This window comes from Macaca nemestrina, chromosome 4 (assembly GCF_043159975.1).
Source record: "Macaca nemestrina isolate mMacNem1 chromosome 4, mMacNem.hap1, whole genome shotgun sequence".
In the NCBI taxonomy this organism is placed as follows: domain Eukaryota; kingdom Metazoa; phylum Chordata; class Mammalia; order Primates; family Cercopithecidae; genus Macaca; species Macaca nemestrina.
In genome coordinates this window covers 85856269-85863940 of record NC_092128.1, presented here as the reverse complement: position 1 = coordinate 85863940, position 7672 = coordinate 85856269, and positions in this window count along the sequence as shown.

Sequence of the window (7672 nt, the reverse complement as noted above, 5' to 3'; positions counted from 1 at the left end):
TTCAAACTATACTACAAGGCTACAGTAACCAAAACAGCATGGTACTGGTACCAAAACAGAGCTATAGACCAATGGAACAGAACAGAGTCCTCAGAAATAATACCACACATCTACAGCCATCTGATCTTTGACAAACCTGAGAGAAACAAGAAATGGGGAAAGGATTCCCTATTTAATAAATGGTGCTGGGAAAATTGGCTAGCCGTAAGTAGAAAGCTGAAACTGGATCCTTTCCTTACTCCTTATACGAAAATTAATTCAAGATGGATTAGAGACTTAAATGTTAGACCTAACACCATAAAAATCCTAGAGGAAAACCTAGGTAGTACCATTCAGGACATAGGCATGGGCAAAGACTTCATGTCTAAAACACCAAAAGCAACGGCAGCAAAAGCCAAAATTGACAAATGGGATCTCATTAAACTAAAGAGCTTCTGCACAGCAAAAGAAACTACCATCAGAGTGAACAGGCAACCTACAGAATGGGAGAAAATTTTTGCAATCTACTCATCTGACAAAGGGCTAATATCCAGAACCTACAAAGAACTCAAACAAATTTACAAGAAAAAAACAAACAACCCCATCAAAAAGTGGGCAAAGGATATGAACAGACATTTCTCAAAAGAAGACATTCATACGGCCAACAGACACATGAAGAAATGCTCATCATCACTGGCCATCAGAGAAATGCAAATCAAAACCACAATGAGATACCATCTCACACCAGTTAGAATGGCGAGCATTAAAAAGTCAGGAAACAACAGGTGCTGGAGAGGATGTGGAGAAATAGGAACGCTTTTACACTGTTGGTGGGATTGTAAACTAGTTCAACCATTATGGAAAACAGTATGGCGATTCCTCAAGGATCTAGAACTAGATGTACCATATGACCCAGCCATCCCATTACTGGGTATATACTCAAAGGATTATAAATTATGCTGCTATAGACACATGCACACGTATGTTTATTGCAGCACTATTCACAATAGCAAAGACTTGGAATCAACCCAAATGTCCATCAGTGACAGATTGGATTAAGAAAATGTGGCACATATACACCATGGAATACTATGCAGCCATAAAAAAGGATGAGTTTGTGTCCTTTGTAGGGACATGGATGCAGCTGGAAACCATCATTCTTAGCAAACTATCACAAGAACAGAAAACCAAACACCGCATGTTCTCACTCATAGGTGGGAACTGAACAATGAGATCACTTGGACTCAGGAAGGGGAACATCACACACCAGGGCCTATCATGGGGAGGGGGGAGGGGGGAAGGGATTGCATTGGGAGTTATACCTGATGTAAATGACGAGTTGATGGGTGCAGCACACCAACATGGCACAAGTATACATATGTAACAAACCTGCACGTTATGCACATGTACCCTACAACTTAAAGTATAATAATAATAAATAAATTTTAAAATAAATAAATAAATAAATAAATAAAATAAAATAGTTGATCACTGTCTCTTTTTTGGAACACTGACTTCTCTAATTTATAAGAACATTTCCCTGGTTTTCTTATTTCTCTGACTTCCTTTTCAGTTTCCTTTTTGCTGATTCCTGTTTCTGATTTTACCTTCTAATCTAAACATGGAATGTGTTTGGCTGTACTTTAGATCTTTCTCTTTTTATATATGTCATAATGTGTCTATGTACATGATATATGTCATTCTATGTATGTTGTATATATATCATCTCCCTATATAATGTATCTCTCTATATGGATCTTCTCTATATATAACAATGTATCAGTTATTAAAATACTGTTGAGAAAAGAAATATTTAATTATATTCAAAGATTCATGACATATTAATTATAAAAACATGGAAGATAATTTGTGATCAACTAGCATGATATAAAATGGAGATATGCTGTGTAATATTTTTACAATTGAGAGATGTGATACCTATTTTTCTTATATAAACTATTAATTTTATTACTATGCATGTAGTACACATAATATATGTGGCATAAACATATACTATAATTCATACAGGTGTGAACCATCTTGCCTGCCTAAACAATGTTTGTTTGTTTTATGTGATAGTGTCAATGCATAAAATAATTCTTAAGATGTATATACATCATTTGCTCCATTATTATTTAGCTTGTTTTTAGATACACAATTCACTAGGTTCAATGGATGTTACTATGACATTTCTGATGAAATAACAATGAATTAAAGTTTTTTACTGTATGTATCATGTGCTAATCACATTTGGTGATTCAAACGACCAAAATTACCAACTTGGAATTACTATGTTGTGTCGGATTTTCTAAAGAATTGTAATTGGAGCTACAAATCAAAATCAGCCTACATAACTTACTGCTGAAAGTAGTGAATTTTCTAAAGAATTGTATTTGGGTTTTCTAAAGAATTTTCTAAAGAATTGTAATTGAAACCATAAATCGGAATCAGCCTAAGTAACTTATTGCTGAAAGTAGTGTATCAATTTTCTTTTGACACTGTAATGCTGCAGAACAAAACAGCTGATAGCTCAATGGCTTTAAACAATGACCGTTTATTAACACACAAGCCCTCAGTTCAGTGACTTAAATTGGGCTAGATCATTTTAGCTGGACTCACTCACAGGGCTGAGAATCTATCAGCCAGCTGTAGGATGATGAGGATTGGCTGTGGAAAGACTGAGGCAACTAGTTCTGTCCACGTATCTTTAATTGTCTCCTCTCCACTTGTCTTTAATTGGCTAGCCTTAGTCTATTCTCCTACCAGTGACAGATACAAGGGCACAAAAGAAAGCTTGAAAATATTTTTCAAGCCTCTGCTTTTGAAAAAATATTCCATTGACCAAAGCAAGTCACAGAGCCAGATCCAGAGTTAAAGTGGAAGGATACCACAAGGTTTTAGGTCAAGGAACATGAATACAGGGAGAGGAATAGATAATGGACAATAAAGAAATCAATGTACCACATATGTTATAAACACATTGAACGTTACCATAAGGGGTCATTACCGTCTGTGGAACATTTTAAACTACACACAGACATTGCCTTTCCCCCTCAAACCTTCTCATTCAAGGTGCCTATGTATTAAAAATCCCAGAGACTAGTAACCTGCATACTCTGGGTTACTAGACTCAGAACTCCACATTTTGTAGAAGCTCTGGATTAAAAAGAAATGATTTGATTGAAGTATATAACCTGATTGAGAATGATTAGCTTAAATTAATGCCAGAAGCTATGGCAGGGCAATTTGACTGGCTTAAGCAGAGTATTCTTCTATTTTAGGAATTGTCAATTTACCAGCTTCAGGCCATCCACAAAAACTCTAGGAGAAGAAAGCTGTAAATACAAAGGAAACTTCCTTAGGTCTTATGATTTCCCCATTGTTCTTGCTTTTCAGAATATAAAAATTGAGCAGAGTCATATGTCTAGATTCAATAAAAAACTCTTCTTAGATTCCCTGTCTTATGTTTTCACTTGGTCTTACTACCTACTTCATTTTCTAATCGAGTTTTTCCACTTTATCTAGATTTCCCAAAGGATCTATTTTCATTCTGTTACTCGCTCTGATTCAATGGACTATTCTAATAATAACTTAGTAATGAACTCCGACTAAAGCCTGTGTCAAAAATCATTTTAGCCTTCACTCTTTTCATAACAATTAATAATATGAGAGCATTATTTTCCACTTCCTTTGTAGAACATGTTATTTTATGATAAATATCTTGATACAACATAAATCAGGTTAAAATAGAGAAATAATAAAAATATAAGTGAAAATTGACTCATGAGTAGACACAATACATACCAGGACTCTACTAAGTTTCAGTCAGACAAAAATACACACAATCTTGTTCTTTTGTTTTGCCTATTTTTTAATGTCCTTCATTGGTTGACTTTTAAAATAATTCCTCATCAAAAAATCTTCACTCTTATGAAAAACTAAAGTTATGTTTGATGATCAAGAGTATTATGGGGTTAAAAATTAGCATTTAATACCTTATCAAAGGAAACAATTTAAATGCATTGTCAACTTCTTCAAGGTTTGAGCCTTGGTTTCAGAAAGTTGGGCCAGAGAAATCCCCTGAAATGCTTGAGGCATGTTTCCTGGCTGTGTCTTGCATCACCTTTTCTGACTTTGTAGCCAAGGCTCATAGCTTCAAGAGTTGGATGTTGATTGTCAATGTGTTACTAATAAAAAGTTAAGCCCTCAGATTTTTAAACCAGACATATTTGCAAAAACCATTGCAATTTCTTGTTTTTCTTTCTGTATCGGCTATTCATCTCACACTCCTAAGAGGCAATACATGACTTCATTCATTATGATCTATGCTTCAGTCTGAACAATTTGGGAATATTCATCAGGATTTGCCATTAATCAGTTAAAGATGTTCATAAACAAAGCCAATGAATAATTCATATAAAACCAAGTACATGTGCTCTAATGATGAATAATCATGAACTGATCTGGAATTTATTAATGACTTATGAATATTTATCTCTAGATTGTACTCCTGTGCAATTCACAATTCCACAAAAACTGTTTCCTTTTACATTTCATCCTGTACTTTTGCTGAAGATGCCTTTGAGACCATTAAATATTTTTCCAAGAGGGCTTTAATATGACAAAAATTGTGAATATGATGTCATCTAAATACCTTGCTAAACACACCAAAAATTGCTCCTTATTTCCATAATCTCAATCTAACAGATTTTTCTTAGGTAATATTGCCTTTCACCATATGATGTTTGTATGTATGACAGAAAGATGGCCATGTGAAGCCCACTTAACTAGTCAGATGTGAAAATGCAAAAAAATAAAATGAACTGAAAGCTGAATGCCGGAAATAACGTTTTCTTTAAGCAGCCACTAATCTTATGCCAGGTGCAGGCTGTGATGCCCTTCAATGAATGTCTTCTTAGTGTGCCCTCTGGCCACTCAAAAATTGGAAATTTCACAGCAACTTTGGACTGAGTATTTATATGAGATGAGACACTTCAGGCTAGGATTGTCATCAGCTGGCCCTTCACAGGATGAGGAGAATTAACAAGCAACATTTTTGGAACTCTTCAAGTGTTCTGAGTGCTTGGCAATCATTTACCAGTTAATCCTCCTTTGAGGGAGGTCAGTCCTCTGCTTGAATTTTCACATGAAGTATTTCACACAGATGTGAAGTGATCTCTAAAGGCCACAGTGCAGCAAATCTGGGGTAATAAAAATAATCAGAGACAGACTTGGACAAAATTGGAGAGTAGGAAATTGATAGTTTGGGTTACCCAATTGGATGCTCTTTCTGAATACTTCTCGTAATGAAAGCATGGTTATTCTTTGCTATATATCAGGAACTATTCTAAACACTTACATGCAGTAGTTAATTTAATCTTCACCACAATCCTACAAGGTGGGTTGTATCATTATCTCTATTACACAGATGAGGAACTGAGGCACAATGTGGTTAAAACAATCGTCCAGCATACAGCTAGTAAGTGATTGAACTAGGATTCAAATCTATGCACTGGGGCTCCAGGCTGGGCTTGCAACTTCTTCCCTGAGATGCCTCTGCTGCCCCATTTTTGTCTTGCCAATCACAAGCATCCTACCTCAGCTTGTCCACCCCGGCAATTACCTGGATTATACATTTCTGCCAAGTCTTTGCAAAAAAGGAATGTTTTATGTCCAGTCACTCACTGTCTTTTCTCTGGTAGGGAACTACAAAATTATCCCTAGAGTGGGCCTGTATTTGACCACTGAAGTATTTTGAAAGAAAGAAACATTCAAAAATTCTTTTAAAATATCATTGAAGTAAATACATACTGCGTTCGTTTTACAGGACCACCTCTGCAGGAAAATGTGGTGAAATTTTATATCATTTTTTTTTCTCTTTTCAGAAGGTCTTAAAAGTTACCAGGTCACTTAGTGGGATGCTCGTGCAGTTAAGCCAGGGAGAGGTTCAAAACTAGCTGGTGTGCACACATCAATGATTAGTGAGAGACTGAACCAGTAAAGTAGAAAGCATCTTCGCCCAGACTTTTTATCTACTCTTCCAGGATATATTCATAAGTATAAATGGTTTTTCGGGTGTGTTCAAATTACTTGGAGACTGCAAATTCCATTGATGTCACACACTGGGTGGTTAAATTCCTCAATTTATAAGGAAAGTTAATAGTTTCTATGAGATCAGCCTCTATTTATAATAAGTATTCCATTTAGGGGGAGAAATGGGAGTCTGTGAACTACTTGGCTTTCCTTAAAGTTCAGGACTATTTTCACACACTTTTAAGTGTTTATCTTTAGACTAAGCTTTTAGGTGTATATCTACATTTTTAAGTCACTTCTTCATGAACCCCGCTCCATTGCATCCAAGGATATTTATATTTGAATTACCCATAACTAATTACAAATATTAATGGTAAAATAAGAGTAACATCCGATTGCTTAAATAAAAGAGGCTGCAAAAAGGCGACGGTAAAGACAATGATACAACAAAGAAAGAAATTTTGAAGTCTGTGTAAGAGGCCAAATTGAAAAAGGCATGCCTTAGGGTCAACTTAAAAATTACAAAAAATCCTGACGTTCACAGCACCTCTTCCATTTATAGAACAGGTTTAACACTTTCTCCGTAAGAGATGGCCAGTTGTTTTTCTAAATGTCTATAAAACGTTATGACATGTATTTTATTCCTCGTTATATGTATTTATCTCTAAATAAAATTAAGCAGCATGAAAATGTATCTTTATTAGAATTAATAGCAATTTTCAATGGAATAATTTTATACCCAGAATTTTTCAAAACTTTTAACTCTTTCAACTTGCTAATACTTTATAGAGCTTTATACGTGATTAATATAAATTATTTATTTGTAAAGGTATTATTGTCATCAAGAGATTTTTCTCATTTAATATTTCATATTACTTATAAAAATCATAGTTGCCACTTTTTATAAAAGTGATATATGTATTTAAAGTAAATGCCATGCATGTATTCGTTCACTTATACTTTTATGCCTGCCTTAGGTAGTTACCTTCATTATCCCTCCCTCCTTTCATAAGGAAAAAAAGATTGAAACATAGAGGTTTCTTTAGTTATGCAGAGTCGCTTGGTTAGTAAGTGGTCAAATTGCGAGTTAAACACAAGCCTTTTAAATACAAGGTATTGCTTAAGAGCAATACTCCATTTTGTTTTAAAATATCTAATAATACTACAAAGCTGATAATAAAATGCCCTTTCTATGCCGTCATTAATTACTACTTCCCTTATACCCTCCATCATGCTCTTTTTAAAAATACGTATTTCCGCACATTAATTTTGTATCCTGAGACTTTGCTGAAGTTGTTTATCAGCTTAAGGAGATTTTGGGCTGAGACAATGGGGTTTTCTAAATATACAATCATGTCATCTGTAAAGAGGGACAATTTGACTTCTTCTTTTCCTAACTGAATACCCTTGATTTCTTTCTCTTGCCTGATTGCCCTAGCCAGAACTTCCAACACTATGTTGAATAGGAGTGGTGAGAGAGGGCATCCCTGTCTTGTGCCAGTTTTCAAAGGGAATTTTTCCAGTTTTTGCCCATTCAGTATGATATTGGCTGTGGGTTTGTCATAAATAGCTGTTATTATTTTGAGGTACGTTCCATCAATACCGAATTTATTGAGCGTTTTTAGCATGAAGCGCTGTTGAATTTTGTCAAAAGCCTTTT